A 19,146-nucleotide genomic window follows, 5' to 3' on the forward strand; every position below is an offset into this window, starting at 1 on the left:
AGATTTGTTTTTTTAATCAATATTGAATATATTACCAAATATTTACATGACCAATTCAATTCAAATAAGTTAATTGAATCATATAATTAAAAGAGTAATTGATGACAAAACTTAAACTAGGGGGAGAGAATATTTCACAACAAATTTTCAATAGTCTTATAGCTAAACCTGGAATTTTAGGTTCATCACTTAATCAGATTTTCATGAAAGTTGGAGAGATAAAAAGAGAAACAATTCATGAATGGTGGTGGAGAGAGAGAGAGAAACAATTCAGATTTTTAAGTTAAATATAATTTATATATTATATAATATCAAAATGATATGATTTACCTACTATTATAGATAAAATTTATAACTTTTTTATGGTGAACAAAAAATCATTTGCCCAGATTAAACGCGACCGTAATAATCCCCTTTTCATTCACTTACATGTGCGTACAAAAGAAATTTCAACCAATGGAAACACGTTCTTTTCTTATCTAAAGGACAAGAGCTAGAATTAATACTTTGCAAAAGAATATTAAATTCACACAGTCAATTTCCTTCCATACAACAATTACTAATACACATACATTGAATATAAAGCAGCTATATGACATAACTAAAGGTAGGGGATATCCTAAACATAGAAAAAAAATAACTAAATGTAAAATAGAGCACAGGAGAAAGCACTACACATTCTATTGTTCCTCTTGGTATCATAATAATTACTGCTACAATTGATAGAAAAAAGGAAGTCATATTAAAAACTAAGAACACAGAGAATTCTGGTCCTGGCAAGACTGAATGCCCAGAATTGGTAGAAATATTAGTAGAATTCCACCAAGAGGAAGTCATGTTATTGTTCACATCATTGTCATCAAAAGCACTAACCTGATAAATTCCACCAGGGGGACTCAGAGCTGATTGATACATGGCTGTTGCAACAAGAGTCGCAGCTATCAACCAACTGTTACGTTCCTCCTCTGATATATTATTTCTAACGCGAAATATAAAAGTTACCACTTTATGTCTAATGGTGGTATTTGATCTGAGTTTATGTGCAAGTGTGGGAGCATATCGGTGATTTGTGAGTTCGATTTGGCTCCAGCAGACAACAATATATTCCTTATATCTACATTGGCTACCATGTCCAATGCAGTTTTGTTCTCCAAGTTCTTTACCTTTAAATTTATCCTTGTCTTTAACAACAATCCAAGTGCCTTTACTACCTAGTCATTAATGAACAAAACAATTGTAAGGACATATACTATGAGAATGTCATTTTCATGTGAGAACATGAGAATGAATCTCAACCATTAGATTTTAAAATAAATGATGAAGATTATGTGTCATTCTTTTTTCTCTCTCCTCCATTACCTCCAACTCTAAAAGCACAAACATCTTCTCTGCAACTCACCACCACGCTTAACACGGTTTCTCCCAATCAAAAATCTACACCTAATCCTTCTTTAGCCAACCCTCCACTATCTCTTCCATTGACCTCCTGAGCACAATACACCATCTTTAAGCCTCATCAACTCTTAATTTCCACACATATTCCTGAAGCCAAATTTCTCCTCTCCTTTGTCTATCGATCCTATTAATGAACTACGAGATCATAACTAGAAAATGAAAGACGTATATCACACTTTTATTGAAAATAAAATGTGGGATTTAGTTTCATGTTCTTCTAATTTTGATACTATTTGAAGTTCGTTGATTTTCAGGCATAAGAAGGAAGATGACGATTCATTTAAAACGTACAAGGCTTGGTTAGTATGTAATGGTTCCAATCAATATAATGATGTCGATTGTGGCGAAATTCTCAGTCCACTAGTTAAAGCATCAACTATAAAGACACTTCTAAGTATTGTTCTTTCAAAATCATAATGTATTCGTCAGTTATATGTCAAAAATGCATTCTTAAATGGAAATATTAATGAACTCATGTACATGTACCATCCTCCCCGCATTTTCTAAATTCAACACCCTGGTCATGTGGTTTTCTAAAGAAGTCTCTTTATGGTCTCAAACAGGCGCCCCGTGCCTAGTACCAATGTTTTACTAAAATTGTTTCTATTTTGAGTTTCTCTCATAGTGTATGTGATCACTTCTTATTCATCTACCATGTTGGAAATGACAAAACCTATACTCTTCTTTATGCGCACGTTATCATTTTCAATGCATCATCCAAAATTCTTTTCCAATCTATTATGTCTAAACTAAGTTCTGAATTTTCTATGAAAGATTTGGGTGTTGTAACCCAAAATTTGTCCTCTTGATTTTAATTTTAATTGACTTATTACTTCACAATCATTTGCATCATATCATTAGGACATTCAGATAATTTGCATTCATTCATTTTTCACATCTTTTTAATTCATAATATTTTTTGATCATTTTTACTAACATTTTTAATTTATAATTTTAATTTTAATTCAATTTTAATTTTTAAGTTGAATCTCTATTAAGATTGTAAATCGTTTATGTTTCTATTATATTTTTGTCTTTAGTTTATTATTTCTTTTTTGTAGGTGTAAATAAGAAAATTATACCCTGTACCCCAACAATTATCCCTATATCCCAACAATTTTAAAAATATTCCAATTTTGTCCTTTTCTATTTTTTTTACTTTTAATTTTTAATTTTTTTAATTTTTACTGTTTTTCGGTAATTGGCGAAAGTTTGGAAGTAATACGTAAGCCAACCGGATAACTCAGTATGCAGAGTTCTGGTCAGTAACATAATAAACCGGATAACACAACTTCATAAGTTCCGGTTTTAGCTTTACCAACCGGATAACCCAGAGTGTGTGATTTTCGGGTTTTATCATTAGTCATTACCAACCGGATAACCCTTTGTGGTGATTTCCGGTTTTTAACACTACCAACCGGATAACCCCTCTATGGGTATTCTGGTTCACTTTTTTTTACAAATTATTTATTAAGTTTATTTAATTTTAATTGCCAGGTGTGGATCCTCCTTTGATGAAATGCGACGTAAATCAGACATGCGTGGATACAACAAATGCTTTTGTAACTGGTCAAAAAATTTCTACAAGAGAAGAGGCGATAAGTTGGATTAGGGAGGTTGGAATCAGGAATAAAGTGACAGTTATGATAACTCGTTTAGATACCAAAACAGTCAAGAGAGGAAGAAGTGACAAATTAATATTTGGTTGTGATAAAGGTGCAAAATACAAAAAAAAAAACAGATAGTGAAACCCAAAGTGCTAGTAAGAGATGTGGTTGTCCTTTCAAAATCAGGTCAACACCGTCGAAAGATGGTTCTGGATGGAAGATCGATGTAAAATGCGGAGTACGCAACCACAACTTACCTGATAGATTTGAAGGTCATGCTTTCGTAAGTCGACTAAATACATATGATAAGCAACATATTGTTGATTAGACAAAACGCCATGTTCCACCAAGACACATATTATTGTCATTGCAAGAGCGTGACCCGGAGAATGTCACTCGAATCACGCAAATATGCAAACATAAGAGTAAGATACAAAAAGACATGAGGGGTCCCAGAACAGAAATGCAACAATTGCTCAAGTTGGTTGAAGAATCAGGTTATGTTTACTGGAGTAGGAAAAAGGATGAGTCAGAAGTTGTGAGAGATATTTTCTGGGCTCATCCAGAATCAGTGAAGATGTTGAATATGTTTCCTATTGTATTGATTATGGACTGCACATACAAGACAAACAAGTACAGCAAACCGTTGTTTGAAATAGTTGGTATGACATCAACTAAATTAACATTTGCTGTTGCATTTGCCTATATGGAATCTGAGCAAACAGAGACTTTTTGTTGGGTATTGGATAAGTTGAAACAGTTGTTTATTAAGCAGGATTTTTGTCCTCAAGTAATATTGACTAATAGAGATCTTGCTTTAATGAAAGCCATTGAAACAGTATTTCCAAAGACAACTAATTTGCTTTGTCGATTTCACATCAACAAAAATGTGAAATCAAAGTGTAAGGAGTATGTTGTGGATAATATGCGAGAAACTGTGGAGAAAATGTGGTATGAACTTATAAGGGCTAGTGATGAGATGGAGTACCACCAAAGATCGAAACAACTTGAGGATGCATGTGTTGACTCCAAAGATTTTATTGATTATGTGATTGACACATGGTTGACACCGCATAGACATCGATTTGACGAAGAATGGATCAATCAAGTGTTACATTTGGGCAACACCACAACTAATAGTTATGTTTATGTGATTTTATCGACATTGTTTCTTTATCTTAATATTACATATAATTAGTTGTTTTGTTTTATTTAAAGGGTGGAGTCTGCGCATTGGAAACTTAAGCAAATGTTAGAGAATAGCTTAGGTGATTTATGCAAATGTTGGGAGGCTATGAATGACAATATCAAGATACAAGTGGGCAACATCAGAGCTTCATTTCAGAAGAGTTTTTATGAAGTTGAGCATGCACACACTAGTCCTTTTTATTCAAATTTGTGTGGTTCAGTATCAAGATCTGCATTGAGGCAGATTGCTGAAGAGTGGTTGAGGATTGACATGGTAGGTACAGATACGCAAAAGTGCGGATGTACCCATAGAAAATTATATGGGTTACCATGTGCTTGTGAGTTAGGGAGATATACATTGAGTGGTGAAGCGATGCCAATTGAGGCTATTCATATTCATTGGAGAAAACTAAGTATGGAAGATAATCAATATGTAGATGCAGATGATGGATCAGAAATAGACATGACAAATGCAATCGATGAAATTTGGAAAAGGTGGAGGTCACTAGATGTTGTCGAAAAAAGAGCATTAAAAAGCAGAGTGTGTGAGATTGCTTATCCGACTACAACAAAGATTTGTCCACTGCCTGAAAAAATTAAAACCAAAGGAGGGGTTAAGAAGAAAGAGAGGAGACTTGTTGAATATGATGTTTATCGTGATCCTTTGGGATATGAGTATGTTGATCAAGCACATTCGAGTTCTCAAAAATCTTCAAAGAGGTTATGTTCACAACTATCCCAAACCTCAAAAAATAAAGAATTTGATAAATACATTGTACAATTTCCAGATTACATCAGACCATTTATTGATGACATTGTTGATGTAAGAGATGATGGAAATTGTGGGTTTAGAGCCATTGCGTCTTTGCATGGTTATGGCACAAATGGATGGTCAATGGTTCGTCGGGATTTGGAGAAAGAAATTATAGTTCCTAGAAGCAAGTTGTATGAGGATTTATTTGGTAAACGCCTTCCAACTGTGAGATCATCGTTGGTGATCGAAACTTTAGGACAACAACCACCAAATGAATGGATGACGTTACCTGATATGGGCTATGTAATAGCTAATCGGTATAACGTTGTTCTCGTCTCATTAGGTTACCCTAGTTTGAGTTACTTTCCCATGACGAGTGCACATTCACCTAATGCATCTATTTACTGCATTGGGTTTGTAAATGGAAACAATTGGGTTCAGGTAATTAGTAACACAACTTTGTATATAGGTAATTAATAACACAACTTTGGAAACCATTGATTTTCTTATGATATTTATTTTATATGCAGGTAAACATGAATGAATGAGGATGTGACACCGTATAATACCTCGCCAAATAATCATCGTCTACCTCATATGGTATGGTGGAAAACACGGCTTGGGTAGCATCGTGGGCTCGGATCACCCGCAACACACTCTGCACATATGTAGCCCAATCAACATCCACATCAAGTGTGTCTATATTAGGAGGAGCAATGGGTATGTACTGTCTGTATCCAAACTGATGCATGCATCTGTCAGGTAAATATTGAACTACAGTACCATACCACTTCAAACCACCATTGTACAAACAGATATCATCAAACAAACGGTGTTGCCTATGATCCTCAAATACTTGCTTCAACCAATCTAACTTATAATATGGACCCCTTACGGAAGAAGCCTCCTCAGATGCTTCACTCAAAGAGACACCAAACAACTCAACAACAAGATGGATAGCATCATAATCAGTGACAATATTATCGGGGTCAACCAACTCACCCCGAATAGGTAAATGAAGAAGACAAGAAACATCATCTAACGTAATGGTCATCTCGCCGAACGGCATATGAAATGACGATGTTTCAGGATGCCATTGTTAGAACAAGATTTGTTCTGATCAATATTCTTAGTTTTGATGATAACAAGGATATGAATTTTGTGTGAGATAATGTGGTACTCTAATACATTGCAATTTCCCTTTCAGGAAATATATAAAGAGTATGCACAAATCAGCGCTCAGAAGCTTTGTCTCAGAAGGTTCAGCATGAAACATCAGAACATGGTCTAGCAAGACATCAGAAGATGGTCAAGGCAGAATCAAAACATGGGTCTATGGAAGCATCAGAAGAACTTGAGAGCAGAAGCAGAAGCACTGAAGTTCTCATGGTATCACGCTCAGAAGCACTTCAAGGTCAGAAGACAAGAAAATGCTATGCACCAAGCTGTTTGACTCTGATGATATTCAAACGTTGTATACATAAACATCAGATCAGAAGAAAGTACAGGTGGCAGGCTACGCTGACTGACAAAAGGAACGTTGGAAGCTATTAAAGGCAACGTCAGTAGACACAGCGTGAACAAGGCTCGAGGTAGTTGACAAAAGCGTGAAACATTAAATGCAATGCTGTACGGAATACGCAAAGCATTAAATGCTCCCAACGGTCATCTTCTCAAGTGCCTATAAATATGAAGTTCTGATGAGAAGCAAGGTTACCAACTCTTGACGATTTCTGTGAATATTAACTTGCTGAAACGCTGTTCAAATCAAAGCTCAGAAACTTCATCTTCATCAAAGCTCACTACATTGCTGTTGAAATATATTAGTGAGATTAAGCTTAAACGTTAAGAGAAATATCACTGTTGTGATTATAGCTTTTCAGAAGCATTTGTAATACTCTTAGAATTGATTACATTAATTTGTAAGTAAGTAGAGTGATCAAGTGTTGATCAGGATACTCTAGGAAGTCTTAGCTTGTGTCTAAGCAGTTGTAATTAGAGTGATCACGTGGTGGTCAGGATACTCTAAGAAAGTCTTAGCTTGTGTCTAAGCATTTGTTCCTAGAGTGATCAGGTTGTGATCAGGATACTCTAGAAGACTTAGTCGTGGGCTAAGTGGAAAACCATTGTAATCTGTTGCGATTAGTGGATTAAATCCTCAGGTGAGGTAAATCACTCCGTGGGGGTGGACTGGAGTAGTTTAGTTAACAACGAACCAGGATAAAAATAACTGTGCAAATTGTTTTTATCGTTCAAGTTTTTAGACTACACTTATTCAAACCCCCCCTTTCTAAGTGTTTTTCTATCCTTCAGCCATCTCTCAACAAAAGCAGATATAAGATGCGTATCTACTCTTGCCAAACTAGTATACGGTAGAGATTAAAGGCCAGAGGCAACAAACCAATCATTCATCGCCCTTGGGAGATGATGCGGAATCCATCCTATTAATTTACTGCCATGTGCAGCAACCTTTAAGGTTTTATTTGGTCTTCTCTCCTGAAAATAATTTGTAATATATGTTAACACATAAGTATATATAATTTAAAATTATTCAACATAAATTTTTAAATTCTTCAACCTAAAACGAGATATTAACGTACCTCTCCGAACCATAAATGGCGGGCAACATGATCCTGATACCTAGTCAAAAGCGAAGTATCGCTCGGTCCTCCAGGAAATCCCGGGTGCTGCGGACCAGCCTCCGGTGTAGCTGCCTGATGTCCCTCGCCTTCAGCCTCTCGACGTTGTCTTTCTCCTCGGCGCATTCCCCGATCAAACTTCATCTTCTACGAACCACTAAAAACTAAATAAAAGACAATTAATATATAAATAAAATATATATTAAAAAAATAAAATGTGCCAAAACTGGAATACCCAGAATTGGGTTATCCGGTTGCTGCTTGCCTAAACCGGAACTCAAAGCTCTGGAATATACAGTTGTTTTGTTTCAAAACCGGAACACCCAGCCTTGAGATGTCCGGTTGGTTATTTCAAAAATTTCCAAAACCGGAACACCCAGCCTTGGGATGTCCAGTTCGTAAATACAGCAAACTTACTTCTGCGTTATCCAGTTGTGCAATGCTCCTCAGTACAATTTTGTGCAAAATGAGTGAAAAGTGAAAATTTTTAATTTTTTAACTATTTATACAGGGGTAAATTCGTCCAATTAAATATTTTGTTGGGGTATGGGGATAATTGTTGGGGTACACGGTATAATTTTCTGTAAATAATTAAAGAAGAGTTTATTTGGTCCAAATTTCATTCAAGATAGTGAAGGCCCATTACTATTGTTCTTGAGCCAATTGAGAAGTGGGACCACATCACCCAAAACCATTCACGTTTTTCTTTCTCAGCAAGGAGTATGTTCAACAATTTTTTACAATGACATCATCAAGTTCATGTTACATCATCTTCTTCTAGAAAACCCATACAAGACAAAATAACAAACGTTTTCCTCTCCACTCACATGATTTCCTCCTCCCTCCACTCTCCACAAAATCTGCAAATACACCTTCCACTACTAACAACATTTTTGATTCCTTCTTATCCAATTCTTACCTCAAATGACAAATCTCTATTCTACCCTCTCATTCACTCTCCTATATAAAAAGCTCATTACCATAAAGAAGAATGGAGGAAGAAAAGCACCATTACTCTACTAAATTTTTACCATAAGCTTCCTCCAATATCATAATCTCATAATTCTGAAAAGAATTTCCATCAGCTTCCTCCTTCCATCATTCACCAAAACCTTCATTCACACACAAATCCTTAACATACCTTCACGCAATAAAACTCACAAAGAAATTCACGATCCACTTTCATAGTCACCTTCACTGATTTCCTTCATCAAATCGTAACCGCTTCACATCTTTCATCCTGTAAACCAACTTACACTACAAATCTTCGGATCACGACATCTTCAATATCATATTCGAACAATCGAACCATCATAAATGTTTCACAAACTCATAACTGATTCACATGCAAGCATTTCAGAACAACAATAAATCTGTTCCAAATAGAGCAACAACAATTCAGCATCAACCTTCGTTAGCTTCACACCATTGATGCAAGGAACCCGGAAGCAGCAACGAATTGTGACAACATCAATCTCGTACCGCAACGCACGAATCTGGTGAACTCTTTGCTTATGATTGCCCTAATATTTGTCATTTTCAGTTTGGAAATGTACTTCTTGTTTCATATTGCTGAAATCACTATTTGTTGTTGCATCTTTTTGTTTGTCACCACCTTGGTTTCAATGTTGTTTTGTTATAATTGATGTGAGTTGTCAGTGTGTTGTGTAAGGAGATCAGTTTATTGAGTTTAAGAGAGTAGAGTTTGAATGGAGGTGCGAGAGAGTCGTGAGGAGAGAAGAGGCTTGTTCTTGGTGAGGAACGTTATCCTTTGTGTGGAAACGTGAAACAATCGTGGAAGAGGAACGGGGGCCGGTGGAGAATTAGAGAGAGAAGAGAGGCGTTTGGGTTTTTAGCATTAGAAAATTTTTACTTTGTACCCCCCTACAATTATACGCATACTGTCATACCCTAATTTTTGACCCCCCTGAGATGACATATCTTCAGGATTTTCATCAGGTCAAAGCAAGTACCCAGAGCAGTCACCTCTTCATCTAGCATTTAATCAAGGATGTTCAAAGACAAGAAAACTCAGGAAAAGGATCAATCAATAAGAGGATTGGTCTCTAACACAATCATAGGACTCAAAAGCTTCACTTTTATATTCACCTATGATTGATTAGACACCCAGTCATCTGAGTACAGGTTTACTCAAGTCACCAGACTAGGGTTATTGAGCCTATCAAGGACTAAAATCAGGGATCACCTTTGGGAAACCCTAAAAAGCTCCAGGACATCTATTAAAGACTTCAATCATCTTCAAATGATCCATACAATAAGATCCACTGGACATCACACCTCAATTCAAGATCCACAGTCACCAATTTCATCTGGTCGACAATAAGGGTTTTTAACCTAATTCATCTGGATAAGTGACTTTTAATCAGGGCATGGATCCAAAACTCAAGACATGATTCAAGAACCTCTACTACCTCAATATAACCCATTTACATCACTCATTTGAGGAGAAGATCTTAATTCCACACAAAAGTCCAAAATCTCACTTTATTTGGAAAAAGTCAACTGTATGGGATCACCTTTGACTTTTAAGATTTTTGGTCAAACCATGACTTTCAAAGATCAATATCATCAATATATGAATATTAAAGTCATTTGACCAAAGAAATTCAAGAAGAATCATCAACGAGCGAAAAGTCGGGAATTAGGGTTTTTGAGGGCATTGTGGGAACTCAAAATTTCACCTACACAACTCAAAAAACTTCCAACATGAAAGTTGTAGATCTTGCAAAATAAAACAACATCTTACAAAGAACTTTTTTCAAAAGATCAACCATTTAAGAGATTTGGAATTTTCAAGCTTTAGGTTATAAAAACTTAAAAAAAATTCTAAGTGTTTTTAACCTAGTTTTCATCCAACTTTGGGCTCATTTTTCACAATTTTCCCAAATGATTCTGAAGAAACCCCAAACTAATGATTTGAAGTAGATGTTTATGGCTTTCCAAATTGTGCTCAACCTTCTCCAAATTCATTTTGAGCTAGGAGTTATGCTTGTTCAAAGTTGGCCTCATAAGGTGAAATTATAGGTCATGTACAAATTGGAACTTTGCAATTTTGTGCAATTAGCTTCACTAAGTGATGCTACACGATCTCTAATACATCTGCAAGCATGCCATACATCAATTTCCATCATTGCATAAGGATTGAAGAAGATTCCCAAAAACAAAGGCATGTGATTATGTAATGATTGCATTTTTGAATTTATGGCAAATGGTGAATCATCAAGGAATCTTGCTCTAAGCCAATTAGAACTCTCCTCTGCATCAGAAATGTTCCCTAAGATCATACAAGATCAATGGTTGGGGAAGCTAGCCCGAAAATGCATCATTGCATTTGGGATATTTTCAAAATTTCTTCATGGCTAAGAAACCAAACTCACTTCACTAAGCAAGCTTGCTATGTTCAATTGCTCTGAACCATTTGCCTATAAATAGAGGGGTCTTTCTCATTCAGAAAACACACCAAAGCAACATAATTCTTGCTTTCTCTCTTCTTTCTTCATACTTAAGGTTTTCAAAGGTTCTTTGGCAAGAAGACTCGGATTCTTCAAACCAGAGCTCTTCCTTTGGAATTAAGTATTCAAACACCTTAGGGGAGTCATTTAGAGGTGATCCAAACCTCTGAAACACTTCTGTACATGGGGAATCATCATCTTCACCTCTCACTTGGAGCTGTTGCAGTTGGGGTCGAGCAAGAGGTTCTGGGCACTTTCAGTCCAAGTTAAGCATCTCAACACCTTCTAGGAGGATCACTGAAGCTATCTGGATCGTTGCAACAACTCTGCAACACACTTTGATCAGAGCCAAATCTTCATTTTTCAGGTAAGTTTCAAAAGCTTCAAACTCTATGATTCACGCATGATAAATTTAAAATGAAGTTACCAGTTGGTTTCTGCACCTTCATAGATCATTAGCCCTCAATCAATTGCATCAAATCATGCATATATAGTATTTCATGTTTAATTTCAGTTTTAGGGTTCTTAGTGTTCATGCTTGTGAATTTTATGTTACACTTAGAATAAATGAAATTAAAGGACACCATCATGATCCTCCTCCAAAAACGAGCAAAATCCATCTTTACATCTTTGAATTTAGTTGAGAATTGAGGGAGATAGGATTTCCAGAAATTGAAATCGTGAGGTTGAAGATGAAGTTGCTTTGCGCGCGTTTTTTTGAATTCTCAGAAGCAAGTTTAAAATATAATCAATTGGAAGCGTGTTTTGAACGACTAAAACGTTCAGCTCACTTGGTTACAAGCGCCTCTCACTTTCTCATGCCTTAGGTCTGGGGTTCGATCCCCCCCTCAGACCGTTTGTTTTTTTTTTATTTTTCATTTTAACGCGCGTGTTTTATATATAACCAATTGAAATCCCTCTTTAGTCACACTGAGCGTGTAGCTCAGTTGGCTTTGTTTTGTGTGGTGACCATGGGAGCGTGGGTTCAAGCCTTGGTAGTGACAAAACAATATTTTTTATCACTTTTTCCATTTGATTTCTTTACAACTTTAAACAATTATTTAACCTATCAAATTAATTCATTTTAATTTCATTTTTTACACACTTGTCATTTAATATATCTATTTTGTGAATAATCAAAAAAATCATAAAAAATATTATTTATTTCATATATTCTTATTAGGTTTAAAATAGTATGTTTTAAGTGTTTTCTTAAATACTTTGAAAATATATATTTTTATTTTGTTTTAACCTAATTACTTTGTGAATAATTTTATGATAAAACCCTAATTATTTAGGTCTTAATTAGGTATAGATTTCATCTTTGCCTTAATTAAGTTGACTTTTGTCAATGTTCAAAACTGTTTTCAGTCTCCAATTAAACGGATGATTAAGGTTTTCAAACAACAAAACCTTATATCATTTCAATCATTTTCAACTGTTTCTCATAAACAGTGAATCATTTTTAAGTGGGCCTCTAATAGAGTGTAAGTCCCAACACCTTTTTTCTTTTCATAGTTTGTTTTTAAAAATTGTATTTACAAAATCTTCTTTCTGTTTTCAAAATATTCTTCTGGTATTTGAAGGGCATTATTCCCGGTGAAACTCTTCAGATACCTATGTGACCTATATCCATCTTCACTTCTTCTGTTTTCAAAAAAACCATTAACTGTTTATCATATATATTCAACTGTTATCCATCAATTGCTGGTAAGGCTTTGTACATACTTCTTCAAAGGCCTCCACTCCATCCAGGTTAGGCTTTACAAGCTTTCAATTTGCAGTCTTTGTTTAAATTACTGTCAAATATAAACTGTGCATATATTTGTTTAGAACTACGTCTGAGTGTAAACCTTAGGACAGTTAAACTATATATATATTATAGGAATATGACCTAGGATTGAGAATGTCTTCCCGGTGAAGGCTCTTTCCTAATTAGAAATTTGTAGTTCAAACCCCCAAGATGAATTATTCCCGGTGAAACATCTTGGCAAAAACCTTAGAATCCAAAAAATAGGACACATCCACCCAAAGAGGAATTATTTCCGGTGAAACCTCTTACCCATTTGCTTAAAGCCAAAATAAGTTCAAAACCACATAGCTTTCTCTTGTGCTATAACAAGGACCCTCGACTAGCCTCATCTTGGGCTTTGTACAAGGACCCACAGGCTTCTTAAAAGCATTTCCAGCTTCCTCTTGAGCTTGTATACAAGGACCCATCAGGTTTCTTATAAACATAGGAACAGGTCTTTAGTCACCTTTTAACATACCCTGGTGAGTTTCTTCCAATTTAAACCAAACTTTAAACAAGCTAAGTTTGTCTCAATTTTACATTGAGTACACCTTTTGGAATGAGAGGCATGGACAGTCTCTGTCACCCTTATCTTCATTAATCTTCCTTAGCAGAGTCTAGGATCCATGTTTTGTTTATCCTCAGTCAGTGTCAGCCTTCATCTTGGGCTTTAAACAAGAAGTCTCATTAGATAATCTTTCTGCCATCATTTTAACAAAAACCCCTGGAAAGGGTTAGCCTCCAAGTTCAGTCAATAAACAGTTAAAACCCCTGGAAAGGGTTAGCTTCCAAAAATCATTCTTTTCAAAAGATAAATTCTCCAGCAGTTAAAACCCCTGGAAAGGGTTAGCTTCCAAAAAACCTCATTCTTAAAAAAGATAAATTCACCAGCTGAGACAAAATCCCTAGAAAGGGTTAGCTTCCAAAAAATCAGTCTTTTAATAAATAAATCCTTCAGTAGGGTCAAAATCCAACAAAAATAGTTAGCCTCAACCTTGGGCTTCATACAAGGCACCAAAACAATAAAACTCCCTTGTTAATAGTCAGCCTCAACCTTGGGCATTGTGCAAGGCAGATAATAGAGTCTCCCCAGTGAGTCCTTCATCATTCAGGTAGCCATAACCTTGGGCTTTGTACAAGGCAGATAAACCATACTTCATGTGTCAAAGATTCCTAACATCTAGGATCTTTTCCCTATTAGAGTCATTCATACTCAGTCAGCCACAACCTTGGGCTTTGTACAAGGCAGAAAATAATATTTTTTCTAGCTAGAGTCAGCCTCAATTCTGGGCTTTGTACAGAATACAAAGATTCCTTGTAATTAACCCCCAGTGGAGTCATCTCCCAGAGTCAATAAATAATACATTAATCAAAAAGCCTCAAGCTTGGGCCTCATACAAGCCAGTTAAAAATCAAATCTTTTTATACAGTAGATAGACATAGCTTATCTCTATAGAGAGATATTTCTTCTATCTCACCACATTCAAACAAACAAATGTTACATTTCATTTTAATTTTAATCAAGTCTCCCACTTAGGATTTTGAAAGGCATGAGCTGGCAGTAAAACCCAGACATGTGGTAACTTTCCCTAATTTGGATGAGCATCTTTCTTTCATTTAAGAGGCATTTGACTGGTATACTTGCACATACACAAGTAAGGTCCCCCTCTTGAATGAAATTAATTCAGTTATTCTGTCACTCTTTTAATGTTTGTGGTGGAATAGTAGAAATACCTCTCTGTAAAGATAAATTCATGTCTCTTTACTGTAAACAGAGATTTAATTCAAGCTTCAACCTTGAGCTTCAAGCAAGGCACCCAAAAATAATTAATAATTAATTAGTTCCCCGAACTACATTAAGCTCTGACTTCCATTAGGGATATGTAGGCATGAGGTTCACAAGGAATCTCAGCGAGCTAATAAAATACCAAAAATAGTCAGTCAGTCTGTCTGTCTTTCTTTTATTCAATTCAATTCCTTCTCCTAATACAAAGGAGAAACTTTCCCAATAATCATTAGCAGCACAAACACACTTAGACACAGAGAAGGTTCCTGTAGAGTACTACAGATATGTAGGGTGCTTAAACTCTTCCCTATGTATAACCGACCTCCCGGACTCCAGAATTTCTAGTCTAGGTGAATCCCCACACTTAGCAAACTCCTAGGGTTTAGTTGAGATCTTTTTTTCCCTTTCCTACTTGTAGGACAATAAGAAAGTTCGTGTGATATCGTAGGAAGAACTGAAACAAAATTCATCCCACCACGGGCGCATTCTCCTTCCAAATTTCGCGTGAAGGGTCTAGCGTGCCGTCCTCCCAAGTGAAACGGGGAGGTAAAAAAAAACGACACCACACATACTCCTACACAAAACAAATTTGAATGAAAATACCTTCGTATAAATAGTATATATTTTAAAATTTTCATTTTTTCCTCACATTTAAAAAAAAAAATCGAAATATCCAAAAAATATATAAATCAGAACACTTTTTCAAAGTCTTCAGGCTTAAAAAATAAGACATCGGAACACTTAGAAAAAAAGTTTCGGTAGTTTTAAGTTGTTTGAAGTTGCATACCGGAACACTTATTTAAAGTGGTCCGGTGGTTTAATTTTTTTAAAAGTTGTAGACTTTATGCAACGATTTAAAAACGTTGCCTAAAGTGAATGGAAAAGAAAATAAAAGTGTTTCCTAAAGGTATATTTTGCAAAAAAAGTTTAAGAAATCAACTAAGGCAACGGTTCTTCCTTTTGGCCATAACTTCTAACATTGGTTTATAACCGTTGTCTAAAGTCTAAATTTTAAAAAAAAAATGAAACCACCGAAACACTTTAAATAAGTGTTCCGGTATGCAATTTCAAAACTCACTTTAATCAACTTTAAAACTACCGGAACAGTTTAAATAAATGTTCTGGTATGCAACTTTAAAATTTTGACTACCAGAACTCTTTTTTCAAGTGTTCCGGTATATTAAAAGTTTATGTTTTTTTTACCAGATTACTTTACAAAAGTGTTCCGATTTATATATTTTTTGGTGTTCCGGAAGCTTTTATTAAATGTGAGAAAAGTGAAATTTTTTAAAATATGAAATATTTATACAAGGGTAATTCGGTTCAAATTTTTTTCGTGTAGGGGTATAGATATAGTTGTAGGGGTAAAAAGTAAAATTTTCTTGCATCAGGGTTGTGTTGTTTTAAATTTTCTACTGGGCTTGGTGGTCATGGTTCAGCCCAATTCGTTTTATTATTACACACACCTTCAGATCCTATGGCTATTTCTTCAAGACAATTTCTTTGTAGACCCCCTTATGGGGAGAACCCCTGCTTAAAATCCTAAAATACCCCTGCTTCGGAGATGCATCTCCGAAGTATTTTTTTTTTAAAATTTTCTCAGATTTCAGAGATGTATTTCCGAAAATACCCATTTTTAGGTGTTTTCGGATATGCATCTCCCTAAGCACTTATTTTCCAATTTAAACGTTGGATTTAAAGTGTCAGGTGTTTTTTCGGAGACGCATCTCCAAAAAAAACCTTCCCAAAATTTGGAATATTGATTGATTCGGATATGCATATCCGAAATATCTCAATATTCTAAATTTGAGGTATCAAATTTTATGAACACACAAATTAAAACACAAACTAAATAAAATAAATATGCTAAAAACCGTACATTCAACCAAAAAAACAAAAATAAATCGTAAAATATAAGAACATTAATATTCCAAATATGTCATTGGTAAATTAATCGATCAATTAAATGCTACTATATATATTAACACACAAATTAAAACACAAACTAAATAAAATAATGGGGATACACTACGCCAAATTTGTCTTTTAGCAGCGCATCTACGAAAGCGCTTTTAGGAAAAGCGCTGCTATAGGGCTCGCTAAAAACAAAACTAAAAAACAAGAAAAAAAAGCGCTTTTTGAAAGCGCTGCTAAAGGGGAGTTATGAAAGCGCTTTAATAAAAGCGCTGGTAAAGGGGGGATATGAAAGCGCTTTAGTAAAAGCGCTGGTAAAGGGGGGGTATGAAAGCGCTTTACTAAAAGCGCTGCTATAGGGGGGTATGAAAGCGCTTTACTAAAAGCGCTGGCATAACCCATTTAAAATTAATTTTTTTAAACAAAACTAACAAACACACGAACAACACCACTTCGCGAACACTGTTAAAGTTCTTTTCCTCTCAGAGTCAGAACCCTACTTCGCGAACAACACCACACCACCACCATCTATCACCGATTCTGTTTGATTGTTCAAGCTCGATTCAAGAATTCTAGAATTTCTTCATTTTTTTCCTGCAAACTCACCGATTCTGTTTGATTGCTCTCTCCGACTCTTCATTTTTTTCCTGCAAACTCACCGATTATGTTCGATTGCTCTCTCCGACGAAGAAGCTCCAGTCGCCATCTTTATATCATTTTCACGATGTTGAAGCTCGAGAGTAAGAATTAAAAGGGTTTCTTGCAGTATTTCAGAGGCATTGAGTGAGTTTATTTCTCACTCTCGATAGGTAAGTTCAAATCTGAGTTCTTTCATCTCTAGCATTAAAATATGGTTTTATGCAGTTATAGAAGAAGTCTTCAAATGAAGACCTTGTGTTGGTGTTCTCTTATGTATCAAAGATTGCATTTGATTTTGATAGGTGTAGAAACAATATGCAAATAGCGAAACATATGTCAGGACATGGGTGTGTAAGACATATTAATTTACCAATCTAGCTTCTGTAAATAATAGGATTAGATAAACGTGAACCTTTACTATAGTCAAATTTATGGGATATAGGGGTATTGTTGGTGTAGCTGCTAGGAGGTCGTTTTGTTGAAGAAGATCGAGACTGTATTTGTGTTGGCATACTGAAATGCCTTGAGAGGTCCTTGCAATTTTGAAACTGAGAAAATATTTTGTTTTCAATATCTTTTGTGCAGAAGAATTTTGAAGTTGGTTATTTCGACCATATTATTGGATGCAATCATTAAATCGTAAACATAAACTAATATAGTAGTAAAAGAATGATTATTAGCTTTAGTTAATAGAGAGTAGATTTGGATTGAATGTAGCCTAGAGTGGTAAGAGTAGTAAATTTTTGATTCCATTGTCTACTACAGTGTTAATATCTAGTTGGTGGGGATACCAATTGTTGGAAGCAACTAATGAAAGAAGAATGCGTATAGTAGTCATTTTAACAACATGACTAAAGATTTCTAAATAATCAATTCCCTCGATTTGTTTGAATCCCTTAGCAAATAAACAGGCTTTATACCTCTTAACAGTTCCATTGGCAAAAAGAAAAAATTTAAAAATTTATTTGCAGCCAATCAGGTGTTTGTTGGGAAGTAAAGGTACTAAGACCCATGCATTATTAATTGTAAAAGACTCTAGTTCGTTGGTAATGGCAAGCTTTCAATTAGGGTCAGTAGTAACTTGTGTATAAGAAGATGGTTCAGTGAGACTAGAAAGCTTTAAGTTAAAACACTTATGAGAGTTTATAAATTAGCATAGGATATAACATGTTGTATTGGATAAATAGATTTACTCGTTGCAGAAGGTTGCTTATAATATGAGAAAGTGTGGGTGTAACATTGGTATTATGAGAAAATGTGGGTGAGTGGTGGTTATGCGAAGAGGGGGAGAGGTATAGGTTGAGTGGGATGTTTAGGATGAATAGAAAAATAGGTGAGTAGGATTATATAGGAAGGGATCTCGCTCACCATGTAGAGGGCATCACACCAAACAATTTGTCTATACATTTTCTTTTTAGTCTATAAATTTTATCACATTTTTTCAAATATATCATGTTCTATTAGTTTTTGTATTAAAATTAATTTGATTCACTTAATTAATAAAGTGTTTATGATTAGACAACTAAGAATTGATAAAAAAAATACATGATCATATAATAATTTCATTTTTGTGATCATATCACAACTATAAATTATTTTTATTATCATACAATTTTAATATAGATTTATTCATACAATTCTCAAAACAAACAATTCTCAAAACCCATAACTCAGTTTGAGTTTGAGTTTGTTCATGTAAATAAGTTGAAATGGTTCTTTTTCATGGCTCTTTTTTATGGTCTTTATATTGAAATTGTTGAGTTTTTTTAACATTGAACTATTGTTATGGTTTGTATAGTGAAACTGTTAGGTTTTTTTAACTTGAAACTTTTGTTATTGTCTCTATAGTGAAATTAGTGAAATTGTTGAGTTTTTTAACATGGAAATTTTTTATGTGAT

The 19,146-nt window shown here is 34.9% G+C and overlaps 1 pseudogene; it reads right to left on the reverse strand.

The window, feature by feature from the left end:
* Window positions 1-601: 601 nt before the first annotated feature.
* The window catches only part of LOC131618955 (ankyrin repeat-containing protein BDA1-like), a 64,626-nt pseudogene continuing 46,081 nt past the window's right edge, over window positions 602-19,146 (reverse strand).

Source organism: Vicia villosa, linkage group LG7 (assembly GCF_029867415.1).
Source record: "Vicia villosa cultivar HV-30 ecotype Madison, WI linkage group LG7, Vvil1.0, whole genome shotgun sequence".
NCBI lineage: Eukaryota > Viridiplantae > Streptophyta > Magnoliopsida > Fabales > Fabaceae > Vicia > Vicia villosa.